At 35.7% G+C, this 14776-nt stretch overlaps 1 protein-coding gene across 3 annotated transcripts in view; it reads left to right on the forward strand.

Annotated features, from left to right (window-relative positions):
• DENND1B (DENN domain containing 1B) overlaps positions 1–14776 on the forward strand; it is a 269661-nt gene that overhangs the window by 246448 nt on the left and 8437 nt on the right. The window lies entirely within an intron of this gene.

Genomic DNA, 14776 nt, shown 5'->3' on the forward strand with positions numbered 1-14776 from the left:
TTGAAAAATAAGCCTTTACAAAATAATACAAATAATTGAATCAAATCATGATAAGCAAGACAATCTTTATTTTTATCACTGTGTAATTTGGCTCAGTATTGAGAACACTATTATCAAGCTGAAATGTTAAAGTAATAAGAAAATATTGTAAAACCTCAAGCAATAGGCTGGGCACAGTTGCTCACGCCTATAATCCCAGCACGTTTGGAGGCCGAGGCAGGCGGATCACTTGAGGTCAGGAGTTCGAGACCAGCCTGGCCAACATGGAGAAACCCCATCTCTACTAAAAATACAAAACTAGCCGGGCGTGGTGGCTCTTGCCTGTAATCCCAACTACTCGGGAGGCTGAGGCAGGAGAATCACTTGAACCCGGGTGGCAGAGGTTGCGGTGAGCCGAGATCATGCCAAACTCCGCCTCAAAAAAAAAAAAACAAAAAACCTTCAAGCGATCAACTCTTTTGAAATAAGTTAAGTGAATGTTCTTCTTTTAACACATGTCCATGTCCATAAAAAAAATACCGCCTAAATGAAAACACATTTTAGCAGTCAGCGTTCCAAAGATATATGTAGTTTAATTACATTAATACTAATGTCAATAATTTATAAAATTGATCTTTTGAGTTCACTTTGAAAAATACGCCTTCCATATTGTTAATGTGAAAGAACGTTATTTTTCTCTTTTGTTTCTCTGTTGAAATAATACTAATTTCAAAAATATCAAATTTGATTATAATTAAATGTTTTAAATCAGTTATGGATTACAAGGGTGCCCTCTAGTGGACATTATGTAGTACTTTCCTTAAAAGAAGATAGTTACACAAAAAATTTTTAGCACCTTTCAGAATAGTGTGTCTTTTAGAAACACAACAGAATACACATTGAGACATTTATATTGTCATAAGATTATTCAAGAACATAATTCTATCAGAGAAATAATTCAAAACCAGCTCCTTTCAATAACTTGCTTGGACTTCATTTTTAAAATGTTTAGCTCTGCTGAACAATACCTAGTATATTAATAACATAATGGAAGATAATCTTTTTATGTGAGCATGTTCAGTATATATTTTGAGACATTTTAAAGCTGACATGTACCTTAATGTTATAATTTTACTCTTCAAATTTATTGCCAGAAATGACTGTCATTTATTACAATGTCTTGAAACAAAAACAATTTCTCCATTTAGTAAATCTAGTGAATACTACCATTCTAGACTTTACATCAGTAATCACATCATTAATATTTTTTCCTCCCTATATTCTGTCCTATTTGACTTTGTTTTTCCCTGTTGCCTTTTTTGTTTGTAAGGGGTCTTGATTAAATTAACAACAGTTCTCTATTCCAAAAGCGCCTACCTTTTGTAAACAAATTATTATTGTTTTCCAAGAATCTTAGGATAAAGAAATGCCGATTTTCTTCTGGTTTTGAATATAGAGCTGCTTTTAAAGTTTGTCAGAGATCATCAATGCTGGTGATGATGAAAGGAAAAACCAGTCTTTTCTTTGTAGGGCTACTGCTGCTGCCTATTAGTGTCCCCCAAGAGAAAGGAATTTTCAGAAATGTCAATAGATCTCTAACTATGGGGGTATAATAGGATCTTATAATTTGAGCTGGATTTGTATCTGCTACACATTGTTATATTTCCTAATATGTTTTCCTAACATAAAACACTAGAATAATACATAAATATCTTAAGTTGGCCTGTGCGCCCATACTAATTACAAAATAGGACTATGTTTTTCAACCTTCTCTGAAGTTCTTTATGGCTTTTCTAACAGATGAATATAATACCAGTTATTTCACAGATCTGTTCTCTTTTTGCCTAAGTGTCTTTGACGTTTATAGTAAATGCTTTTGAAAACTAGTATTATTTGATTCTGAGACCAAAATGTAATTGCAATTTCTTTTAAGACCTTTGATTCATTTAACACCAGAAGCATTTTAATACTCTGTCTACTTTGTATGATTCCACACATACACACACATTTATGCTCATTATATATTAATATGGTAAATCTGAGAAATATAATGCAGCTATAATTATTTTACTAAGAAATATTTTAATCCTTAGGTATATATTTTTGAAAACATAATTTACTAAGGTGATTGAAAATAATATTGTTCTTTTCTTCAGTACTGACTTTTAAATTATTTATCCCTGCTAGAAAAGTCATCTTCACATTAGTTAGTGAGAGGAACTGAATTCTGTGTCTTATTGAAAATACAGTAGACTTGTCATGTATTAAGAAACCTTTTTGAATGTTGAAATATTGAAACCTTGTCAACAAAAGTGAAATTGCAAATAGCTTACCATTTATCAAAGCGTTACTGACTTATTTTGTTTCGAGAATACTATTTAATAGTCTTATAAAACTTGTATTTGCACTGATCAATAATCTCTTGGTCCTGAAAAGTTACTGCAGGGTCTTTGGTAGAATTTGCATTTTCAAATATTAAAAACCAAAAAAAAATAATGAAACAATGTATTTTAAAAATTTAAAATTGATATAATTACTTGGCATATGAACTGTCTTTAAAAGTTGGCTAAAAGTATTAACAGTTCACAACCATATTACACATAAACACAGGTGAATAATGAGCCCTCCTGTGAATACAAGACCTTCCTTCTACCTATTCACACTCTTCAGTGAGGGACAGTCTTTTAGAATCCCTGATAGAGTGTTGCCATTGAATGGGTTTTTATGTAGTTTCTGATTAACAATGGGGAAATGAATTATAAACTACTGTGTTTTCTGGGATCTTTTAGATAGAAACTAAACTTCCTAATCTGTGTTCAGTGAAAGCACTCTGTAAAGGGGTCAGTTCTGATTTCCCATATTCTCTCTAAAATCTAAGATGCAGATTTCTTTAGTCAAATTCTAGAACAGACCCCAACTTAGCATTAATAAGCATTTAATGCAATGTGAACAGAATGGACATGCCGTAATGAAGAGTCTGTCTAATTCAGTTCAACACAACCAGTATCTAGCGTGTGCTGGTTTACAGCTTTCGAGTTTGTATACCTCCTCTGAACACCTACTTTGTGCTAGGCCTGCTGATCTAGCGTTTTCAAGATCACTTATCTCGTCTTAACTTACTAAGGACCATTATTTACAAATTCAGAAAGACTTTACTTCATTGATATTTATTTTTACTCTTCCTTTTTGCATCCAGCCATCACCCTCATCACTTAATAGAAAGACCCCCTGTGGGAATGCAAAGATTCCAGGCTTTGTAGTATAAGAGATCAGGACCAGAGCAGTACTGCCACTTGGATGGTATGTGAACTTGAGTAACTTTCCTAACTTCTGTAATCCTCTTAGCCCTCAGATCTATAAAATGTTGATAATTATCTCCACTTCTATAGAGTTATTGTGAAGATTAGAATTAGTGTAGTGACAGAATTTGTTCTTCCAGCAGTCACCAGAAGTTTCATAAATATTAGTAATATTGTTTATATCCTGTCAACTTTAATAACAACATACCACAAAAAATTAATGAATGCCAACTATGTGTTGGGAGCAGAATGAATTAGACTGGTTGCTAATGTCCCTCAGCTCTTGGATGCTGTGTTTTGTTTCTTCTTGTTGATTTTTTTGTTTGTCTTATTTTTCCTGCTGTCTTTTTCCTTTGTGTTTCATTTTGAATAATTTCTATTGACCTGTCTTAAAGATCACAGAATCTTTCCTTAGTCTTCCAATGGGCCCATCAGAAGAATTCTTCGTATCTTACATCATTTAAATTTTTTTTATCACTTGACTTTAAAAAAAACAGATTCAGTTTCTCTGCTATGATTCCATCTATTCATGTATGTTGTCCATCTTTATTTTTCTTGCTTTTTCATGTCTCATAATTCTTAATTGAACAATGGACCCCATGTATAGATAAACAGAATTTACGCCCAGAAATGGGTAGAAACAGTTAAATAGTATTTACACCTAGAAATTGGCAGGCTCTTCTTCTATAATGCTGTTTGTGTAAGAGGCTGAGTCCATTGGAAGATGAACTGGATTTTGATTTTGTTGATATCATTACCTGTAATGGGCTGCTATTACCTTGTGCTTAGAGTACTTCTAAAGAAGGTACTAGAAAGCTTTCTCAGTGTTCTTGCTTCACTCTGAGCTATCAGCAGTCCTGGAACCCCTGAGCTATGTAGAGGGTTTTCTTTCAATGTTTTTGCCCCTCCAAAGCAGTTAACATCTGTGACTAGTTAGTTGATCCTAGCCTTATGTGTTTTCTATGCTTGTCTTAAGTGGGCCATGCGCCACTGTGCCTTAGGAGTGGGGCTTTCTTAGCGTCCTTCCACTTTTTTTTCATGGCAGAGCAACTTCCTTATATCTGTGATTGGTCTTAGGTGGCTGAGGCTTTTCTGCCCTGCCCAGTGGTAGTAGACCTCTGCTTGGTATCAGTATAGGATTCTGTGCTTAAGAAGGTTTCTTATTCTTCCCTAGGGCAGATAAAGGTTTTACTTCTACATTTCCCCCAGCAGTCTTGGGAGGCAGTGAGTTTGTCAGCAGTTTAAGGCTTTTGTTTTATATAAATGAATATCCTCAAAGGTCAGTGGGACTTCATGCCTGTCCCTGTGCAGCCTGTCACCTCCTGCAAGCCTGAACCACCAAGGGGAGTGCTTTTCAGTCTCCTATACTGCTCCCAATTTTTCTTATGAGCACGAGGTAGTAGAGTTACCTCAATTGGAAATAAAATTACAGAAATTTATACATGGAAAAGAGCTTGCATGCGCAAACTCCCCCTGTCTTTGAGATGCCCAGCTATTCTAAGCTGACATGTTAGCCCATAGTTGGCCTTTAAGACCTTATTAACATTTTTGCAGATTTTTTTCTTACCTGTTTATATGGCAGCTACCTCTTTCCCTGTGCTTTGCCAATGGTGGAATTAATCCTGTCTCTCATCTCTCCTTGGAGGAGCTTGTAATATATGAAATTCAGTGTACTTGGTTGACTTGCAACACAAGTCTCATAGGTTCAAGAAAAATTATGATTTTTTAAAAAGATTATCCACCTTTTTCTCATTGTTAGGATGGGAATGACATTCTCTTGCAGGTTTTGCCTTCTATGTTGAAGTGGAAGTGATATTAGAAGCAAAACAAACAAAAAGATGTGATTCTTAGTCTCAAGGATTTGGTAAGAGAGGAATGTACTTAAAATTAAACACTGCCTTTATAATGGAGAATATATCAGGTGACAGTTGAGTGGGAGAGAAATAAGTGCATAAAACTGACAAGGAATCTGAAATCACTACGGACTGGGAGAATTGGTAAAGGGTCCTTGGATGTGTCAGGGCCACATCAGAATCTTCCCTAGTGACCTAGTCTCACATAGCAGTCACCTGCTCAAGGAGGGGAATTCTGATGCTTGTGTAAAATTTTGTGTTCTTAGCCTAATAATAACAGCCCTTAATCAACTGAATTCGTCAGACTTCACCAAATACATATCTTGATAATCTTCCAGTTTACCTTTTTGCCCCAACAGGTATGTTTTCAGCATATTTGGCAAAGTATGTTCAGCTGTTGTCTCTTCATCCTGACATCTCACCTCCCTGGAACATTAGCACTCTTATTATTCTGTAACTACCACCTGCCTTAAAAAATGAGATTTAAAGCTTGTCATTTTTAGAGCTAGCCTTTCTCAGGCTGGTTCTTGGACATTTATTTCTTCTGGGTCTCTCTGGACTTATTTATCTAGCATAGTTATGATGAAAACAGTTCTGTTCATGAGTCAGAACACTTGGGTTGGAGTCACATTCTGTCACTTATGATTTACCTTGTCTTGCCCAAGTCGCTTTGCTTTGTCAATCTTTTGGTTTCCTAATATGTAAAATAGAGAAAATGTTCACCAAATTTGTTGTATAGTAGATATTTAAATGAAATAAAATACAGTACATAAAATAGCTAACACACTGAAGCAAGTCAATCATGGGTAAGTCTTTTAACTCTTTAGTTATTACCTATACAAATTAAAACACATCTTTTTAAAGCTCGTTTTGAATTATAAACTGCCATGCATTTTAAGATGTCACCATTATAATTCTATATTATTCTTTAATTTATTCACATTATTTCATGCAGGTATTTTTTTCCTAGGCTGCAAAATGCATAAGCTTGGGGATTTGTTGTAGACTTTAGATAAGCAAGGTAACACTTCTGGATCTCAGTTGCCTCAACTCTAAAATGGAGGTAGCAGTACAGATTGTACATACTTTCAAAAAATTTGTGTATTACAAGCGTCTTAATTTTCTTATGTCTAAAAAGTTATATTTTCTCATTCGTCTGCCTATATCCCTTATTCCTCCCCCTCCCAAGCCCCAGAAATTTAAATTTACCCTGCATTTTGCCTTTTTAATATTTGTCTGCCACCTGGTGATCAAAATGGTAACTGCAAAGTTAACAGTCTCCTTGGTGCATCAGGGGAGTGATTTTCATCATTCTACTTTCTGATTCACTTTCTGGAAACCATTGCAGTGAAAAGAAAGATTTATTTTGCTTACTGTAACAAAACTAAACTTATTTCTTGAAGTCTCCTCAGACATTAAGTTCTATGATTTTCTGTCTTGATCCTTCTACCTCTGTCACATTCTGTGTACATTTTCTATTTTTTTCTTTTATATAAAATACTTTTCCTTCTTGTCTTTACCAGTATATTTTTTAAACTCAGTGTCCACCTGTAGGGTCAGTGTCGCTAGTAGAATATCTCCTCTAATAAGCTGTATTCCATGCTGATAGCCTTTCTTTTTCATTAATTTAGTACCTTTTCACATTCCTAGCAAGCATCCCTTGTTATACGAATGTTCACTTCATGAATTTTTACATATATTAGATGTGTACTTGACATTTTACATTTTCAGGGGAGCAAAACTTTTACAATTATGTGTGTTTAGGCCCTAGGAGCAGTCTAATTGAGGTTGTGTGACATCCAATTCCCCATTTTATTCTTAATTCTTTGTATCAGAATGATGTAAAACTTTGCTTATTTTGTTTTCTCATGATGTATTTTACATCCAAAAAAAATGTACCCTTGCTTTGTGTAGTACTGTCTTTCAAGAGAGTTACTAATTTGCACAGCCTCAACATGACTAGTGTAATAACCAGTGTTAATGTGATAGCTATACCAGGTCTGTACAGTTCAGAAACTTCTATACCTTCTTATTTGATCTCAGAATTTACCAATGTTTATAATATGTAGTTACAGTTATATTATTAGCTGACTGAACCTATTTTTTCATTGTTTAGAAACACCAACAATTTGACACTACTTATCAGTATTAATGGTCATTTATGTAAGATTTTCATCTATGATCAAAAAGTTTATCAATTATGTTCATACAATGAGGAATAAAGTTTTTATTTATAACTGCTCTATTATATGTAGTATTTTGGCATTTCACCCTATGTTTTTTAAATGTTTTGAGAAAAGGGAACATCTTTTTTCATTTATTTTGTTATGCTTCACAGCATGAAAGGCAGTAGTATGCATGTAATAAGTGCTTAATGGATGTTGAAGTGAAGAGATGCTAAGAACTGAAAGAAAAATGAGATACAGCTACTAACTTTCAGGGAATACACAGTGGCAGCTTTCAGTAGCAGCTTTCAGTGGGTTCTCAATAAATATTTGTTAATTAAATGACTTTCTATTGCTCTTCATTATCAGGACTTGTAAGTCCAGAGGCTATCCCATGCCTGCCTGCCCCTACTAAATTCTCATCTCCCATACTTTCTTGCTAAATCTATGATTTCCCCCACCTTACTATTATAATCCCCCTTGAATTTAAATTTCCAGCTTTTGCCTTCTTAATATATGTCTGCCATCTAGTGATTAAGAGGATAACTGCAAGTCTTAATGGGCCCCTTAAAAAATCCCATGTACCAACATAACCCCCAATCCACAAAGCACCAATAGTTACCTTTCATTCCTTAATATTTGCCCCGATTGTCCCACCACTGGACATTTGCACATATTGCCACATCTTCCATCATCTAACTAACCTACTAACTTTTCAGAGCTCAACTCAAATATCTTTCAGAGAAAGACTTCCCTTGACCTCCCACACTAGGTCAACTTCCTGAAGGGTTTTCATAGCAATCATAGTTTAGTATAAATTAACCAAAGTCATAATTTTTATGCTTATTTGTATGACTGTTCAATTTAAGTCATGTCTCATTTACTAGAATATAATATCCATGAGGACAAGGAGCCTCTTCTTAGTCATCATTGTACCCTAGCATGTAGCCCAGTGCTTGGCACAAAGCAGGCATTTCTTTAATCTTTGTTGAATGAATGAATATAATACCCTTCTGTGCCTCATGGACACTAGAAATGTTTATGTCAATGAACTAGTATAGTACCTTATCCTTTATATTTTTCTTATCAGTTCATTAATAGGTTCTCAGCAAAAACTACCTACTATGTATAAAGATATTCATCTATTCAGAAAACATTTCTGCCTGCCCTAAAGAATAATTTTACAATAAAAATAAACTTATGACTCATATTTTAATTAGCTCATTAATTAATATGGAAACCCCAGTAAGGTGGTATAAAGGACACTCTGAAAAGCAGAAACACTCTAGAGTACTGAAATGTATATGCCGACAGATACAAAACCATAATATCCACAATGTAATAATTACATCTTCACTGGACAAAATTTACTTGCATCTCTATGGACAAGAAACATTTGCATTACCGTCAGTCTTTCACAAGTTAATTTCTATCTTTACAGAGCTATAAAATAGAACCCATGAATGGTGCAGACCTGTATAGTATCCGAAAATCCTGGAAAAGAATGCTAGACAGCACTCAGCATTCCACTGGGAGGACGGCAATATTTTTTTTTGCCCATTTCAAAGTCTTTCACAATTTTCCTGACAATCTCCCCACTTGTGTTCATAACAATCTCTAAGATTATTCTGAGTCACAAAAAGAAGGCTGTTCTTACTAGATTTGGCCTATTTATGTTGGGGCAACCAGAAAGTTAATTAACCATTTAAGCCTCCTTGAGTTTGCTTTGTAAATCTAGAGCCATGCAGTATTGACTAGCTAAGGCTTCAGAATTTGCTTATTTATGTAAATTTTCATAAGAAACCTCAGATTGAGCTTAGATAGTCTCTGCTATTTGCTATCTTGAAGCTAAGCAACTAAGCCCAAGAAACCTTGCCACCATATGGTTTACCTGAAACATCTGTAAATTAAGGTGAGTTCTTCTTGAGATTCTCCAAATTTGCTAAGGTTCCTGGTTTTCTAGAAAAGGGCCTTTCTTACCCCAGTAAGGTTGGGCTTTCTCAGGCAGGCAGCATATAAGTTTTCCTGGGAGGGTTTTGTGGGCATTAACTGCATAAATACAACAATCTCTTTGTTCCATTTTAGTGGATTGTCATTACTGCCACTTCAGATAAGGCCTTGGTTGTATAATTTGTCCAATTATATCCTGGCAAGATAGTTAAAGACAATGAAAGATGCAGAGCACTATAGAACTTGATAACCCCCACAGGACCTTCTAGACAGCATTCATAATTCCACTGGTCAGACACCTCATAATCATTTTGCTCCTTTTAGAGTCTTTTGCAGTTTTCCTGGAACTAGTATGTACCACACAATGTGCTAGATTCTGAGGGCACAAGAGATAAATTAGCAAGGCAAGGGGTCTGCCCTCAAAAGCCTACTATATGGTGGGAGAGAGACTGTAATGGCATATAAATTAATTGATGAACAAGGGAGTGTTTCCTGAAAGATAAACTGTTGAGCCAAGGTTTGAAAGATAAAAAAAAAAAAAAAACATGGGGAGGCTGGGGGAAAGAGCCAGGAAGAAAGAAGTTTTGTCAGCCCACGTGTAGGACAGAGGCAGAAGACATTGAGAGGTATACAAGAAAAGGAGACAGTTTGGTAGTGTGGCGCAAACATCTCTATGGCAGGTGAAGCCTCCAGAGAGGCTGCCATAGCCAGATGCCTCTGTGCAAGGCAAGGAGTATGAGCTTTATCCTGAAAACTGTAAGGGGCCATTGAAGGATTTCTTTAAATAGTGGTATAGCATGATTAGGTTTGCCTTTTAAAAAGATCACCCTGTCAGCAATTTACAGACTGTAGCATTCTACAAGACAGAATAATAGAGACTCAATATGGGGTAGGCAGTTGCTACATATTTTTGAATGAAAATAGAGGTGTATAGACAAAGACAGTGCAAAGACGATAAATGTAAGAGAAAAGCTTTTCTTGTAAAGGAATCACATGCAAAGGTCCTGTGCTCGGACAAATCAGGACAAATACAAGGGGTTGAAGAAGGCCATGGTGATACCTTTGGTTAGAACAAAGGGAACCCTAGGGTGCAGACCTTGAACTTGCAGGACCCAATGAATGAAAGGCAAGCGAATGTCATTTATTCCTTTTTGTTTTTTCATCAGCAAATAGTTACTGAGAACCTTCTGTAAGCTGCTATTCTGTACTTCCCCAAAGTAAGGCAGCAGCCACATTTAATTATTCTCTGAATTTCTAGCATCTCTTTAATCCACAAACACCCAGTAAGCACATACTGCATTCATGCTACTGTCTTCATGCTAGGAAGGCATACAATAGGGTGCAAAGGGCACAAAGAAGTATGAAATTTGAATCCCACTTATAGAGAGCTCTGAGTGTAGTGGTGCAGGCAGACACATGAGCAGATAACACAATGAGATTAATAGTACATTTGCCAAATGTTTACCAAATATATGGCCATACAGAGGAACACTTACCAGATAAAGCTTTCCAGAGGCTACATTTGAGCTGGATGTTGAAGGATAAGTCACTGTACTCAATTGTGTTAAAATAATGTATATATTTTTATTTTTATTGTGTGGGTTGAGATTATTTTTCTCTATCATAGTCATTTACATTCAGGTCCTGCGTAGTTCATATGCATGTTTTTAATAATGATATGTCTGTGATTTGTTAACCTGGATGAAGATGTACTGTTACTGGCTAGGTATTGGCACCCTTAAGAATACACAATATGTTTTCTGCAGTCTAAGCTTACTTACTACCATCTCCCCACAAAAGACCTTTATTTTTAAGATTGTGACCAGGCCTTTTTGCCCTGTGTTATATGTTCTGAACATGGAGAAAACTGTCCTTTATTTCCCCTGAAAGCACTGTGCTTCAGAGTCGCAACCCACCAGAACACCATCAGCTGCTGAGCTTGTATGGACCCAGATTATCTCTACTGCTGTTCTTCTCTATCTTAAATGTTGATTACATCATGATTATTTTTCTCCTTAATTTTTTTTTGTGACCTTAACAAAATTATGTAGAAATCATCAAGCAATTGACATATTCTATCGCCTGTTTGGACATTGTTATTTCTTACATATAAATTGAAGTTCCTCATGCAGGTTGATATATATTCAGTGACTATTAATTAGAAGAAGCTTATTTCATGTATGTAAATAATTTTAAGTACGTGTATAATAAGTATGGATAACACAAAGGTTAACAGCCAAGGAAAAGAAAACAACATATTAATCAGTTTTACTTCTGTTTCTAATTTTACTTTTAGTGTTAAAACTTAGCATAAGATACACTGTTTAGGCCGGGCGCGGTGGCTCACGCTTGTAATCCCAGCACTTTGGGAGGCCGAGGCGGGTGGATCACGAGGTCAGGAGATCGAGACCATGGTGAAACCCCGTCTTTACTAAAAATACAAAAAAAAATATTAGCCGGGTGTGGTGGCAGGTGCCTGTAGTCCCAGCTACTCGGAGAGGCTGAGGCAGGAGAATGGCTTGAACCCGGGAGGCGGAGCTTGCAGTGAGCCGAGATTGCACCACTGCACTCCAGCCTGGGCGACAGAGCAAGACTCCGTCTCAAAAAAAAAAAAAAAAAAAAAGATACACTGTTTAACATCCCTATATGGAAATGGATAGAATGCTTGTCTAGCTAGGAAACATGAAACTAAAATTTAAATGTATCTGTGAAGCTTATTTCATGATGTAGATGTTTGTGCAAAAAGCAGTAACTTCATAAAAAAAGTTGGACTTAAAAAATAGAGAAGCTATGGTATATGCAGACAGCTACAGAATATAAAGGTAACTTTTGTGGAAGAAAATGAACAAGGGACTTGCAACACAATAGGGAAAGACGTAAGTTCTGTTTTCTGGTTCCTAGTTTTGATAAAGTGTGTGTCCTTGGGCAAATTATATACTTCTCTGGGAATACCTCCAGATTTATTGTAGGGTCCATTAGACTTAGAGCTGTTTAGTGTCAAAGACTTTACTTAATTTAACTTCGTATTCCCTGTGTGTATGTGAGAGTGTTTTGCAAAGTACTCCACAAATATAAACACTGTTGAGTATGTATTGTCTAATCCTTCTGTATTAGTTCTTAAGTAGTAGTGATTTTAATTGATAGCAATATAAAGTCTCAGCTTCCTCATAGACTTTGTTTGTTTCAGTTTGTTTCATTTGTAAACAAAAACTTAAATGCAGGATCTGCTAGCTGGTATAAAGCCAAGCATATACAGAGCTCGGTGTAATAATAATGGCTTGTCTTCAGAAACAAAGGATTGTGTCACATTTTGTGAGTTTTGGAGAGAGTAGGTGAAATACATTTTTCCCACAGAAATATTGCTGTGAGTGGTGGCTTTGTTCTTAGGCTACTCTGCGGATTTCTGTTTAACTCATGTACCTTAAACTTATAATGGTAAAGTGATAGGCCCCAGCTTCAGACAGTTAGAGGCCCCAGATACATTTCTAATCCCTGAACTTATGGGAACCTCACTACACATTCCGAGTAGGGGTTATAAGAACATATTTTACTACTCTTTCCTTTGTTTCTGCTACTCACAAGCAGTGGCATAGAGGGAGTGGAGTAGGAATCAGTCCTACAGGTTCCATAAATTTGCTTACTCTTTGTGGCTGCAATAAAAGAAGACAGTTATCTAGGTTGGGAACTCAAAATCAGAAGGCAGAAAGTTATTCCTCTCTGGTGTCATGGTTGAAGTCTCCAAATTCAAGTTTACTGTTGTTCATTCAAAAGGACAGCTTGCAGCCATAAGCACCCATAGCACCCAGACTCGAACCTTTAGATGCCATTTCCTATCTACGGAAACCAGTGTTTTTTAGAAGAAATGGCTGATTCCAGGTTTAATGCAGAAAAATTCTAAGTTGAAATGAGACATCTTATTGTGCCAAAAACAGGAAGCTTACTAAACACTTCTGAGTCTATGTCAAAGGACACAGGAATCAACTTGAAAGGGCTACCACTGGTAACAGATGGGGTCATTAAAAAAAAAAAAAAAAATTTATTTTGAAAATTTCAAACATATGCAGAAGGAAGGAGAAGCTTATAAAAATCCCCAGGAACTGTTTATGTAGCTTTCACCAGTTATCAACTCACGGCCAATCTTATTTCAGTTACAGCCTCACCTATGCTCTTTCTCCACCATTAAATTATTTTGAAATAAATACCCAAAAGCATATCATTTAATCTGGGAATATTTCAAGATATAGCTCTAAAAGATAAGGACTATTTTAAAAACATAATCATGGTATATTTCAAAGATGGAACAATTTGAACATCAAGAAGAGGAATTGTGGTGGGTTGAACAACATCACGTATCTACTAATAATGGGAATTAAAAAAAAAAAAACCCTCATGACTTGCCTTTAGAGATTGTTAGGACACTAGCTTAGCTCATCACTCTCAAAACTGTTAAAAAGAAAGAAATCAAGGATTTGTCCTGCCTTTCCCATACATTGTATTATGGAATAGTCAAATAGTTGGTAAGGTAAAGCTCTTCTTTATAGAATGCCAGCAAATAAATATAGAAGGAATGCTCTAGAAAAGCGTAATTCTTTAGCCACTAATGAAATAGCGGATTTAGCCAATGGTTATCATGGAATGCTAAAACCTTCAAGTCAAAAGTTGATAATGAAATGTATAATGGATCACTCAATGAATCATACCTGAAGTCATTAATGAATCTTAGTACCACCAAAAATGAGATATTTAAACATTATGTGCCTATACATGATACAGTAAAAATGCACATATCAATACCCATGTAATATTCTTGCCAAAATCAAAGGAAGATGAAAAAGAAACTGAGGGTAAGCTTCCAGAGGTAGCTACCAATTTATAGGAAGTGAGGACAGGATAATATGTTAAAGGGTATGTATGGCTTATAGGAGAGGGAAGGTTGAACTGAGTCCCCTGAAAGAGACCTGAGAAACATATCTACCAAATACAATGTTAACTTTGTTGGGATTCTGGTCCAAAGAAGCATACTAAAAAATCTGGGGAGAAATAGAGGAATATAAATATGGCCTGAGTAATATAAGATATTAAAGAACAATTATTAACTTGCTAGGTATGATAATGATATTTTGGTTATGTTTTTAAAACAGTTGTTAAAAATACATAGTGAAGTACTTCAGGTGAATCAATAGGTTACCTGGGATTTGCTTCAAAAACTGAATGATTCAAAGTGTGACCCTGCCAGATTCAGTGGTATTGACCTTACCTAAGAGCTTGTTAGAAATGCAGAAATTCAAACACTATAGAACCAGAATCTACACTTTTACATTTTTATAAGTCCCTAAGCGATTTACACACACATTAAGATTTGAGAAGCACAGCTTTAAAATACTTGGGGTGGAGGAGAGTGTGGGCCGGGGATAAAAGAAACAAAATTGGCAAATACTGTTAATTGTTGAAACTGTGTGATGGGTGCTTGAGGGTATAATTGAATATAAGTCAAGTATTCCTAAATCAGGGCCTGAAAGCCTGTGTGACT

Source organism: Hylobates moloch, unplaced genomic scaffold (genome assembly GCF_009828535.3).
Source record: "Hylobates moloch isolate HMO894 unplaced genomic scaffold, HMol_V3 SCAFFOLD_18, whole genome shotgun sequence".
Lineage (NCBI taxonomy): Eukaryota > Metazoa > Chordata > Mammalia > Primates > Hylobatidae > Hylobates > Hylobates moloch.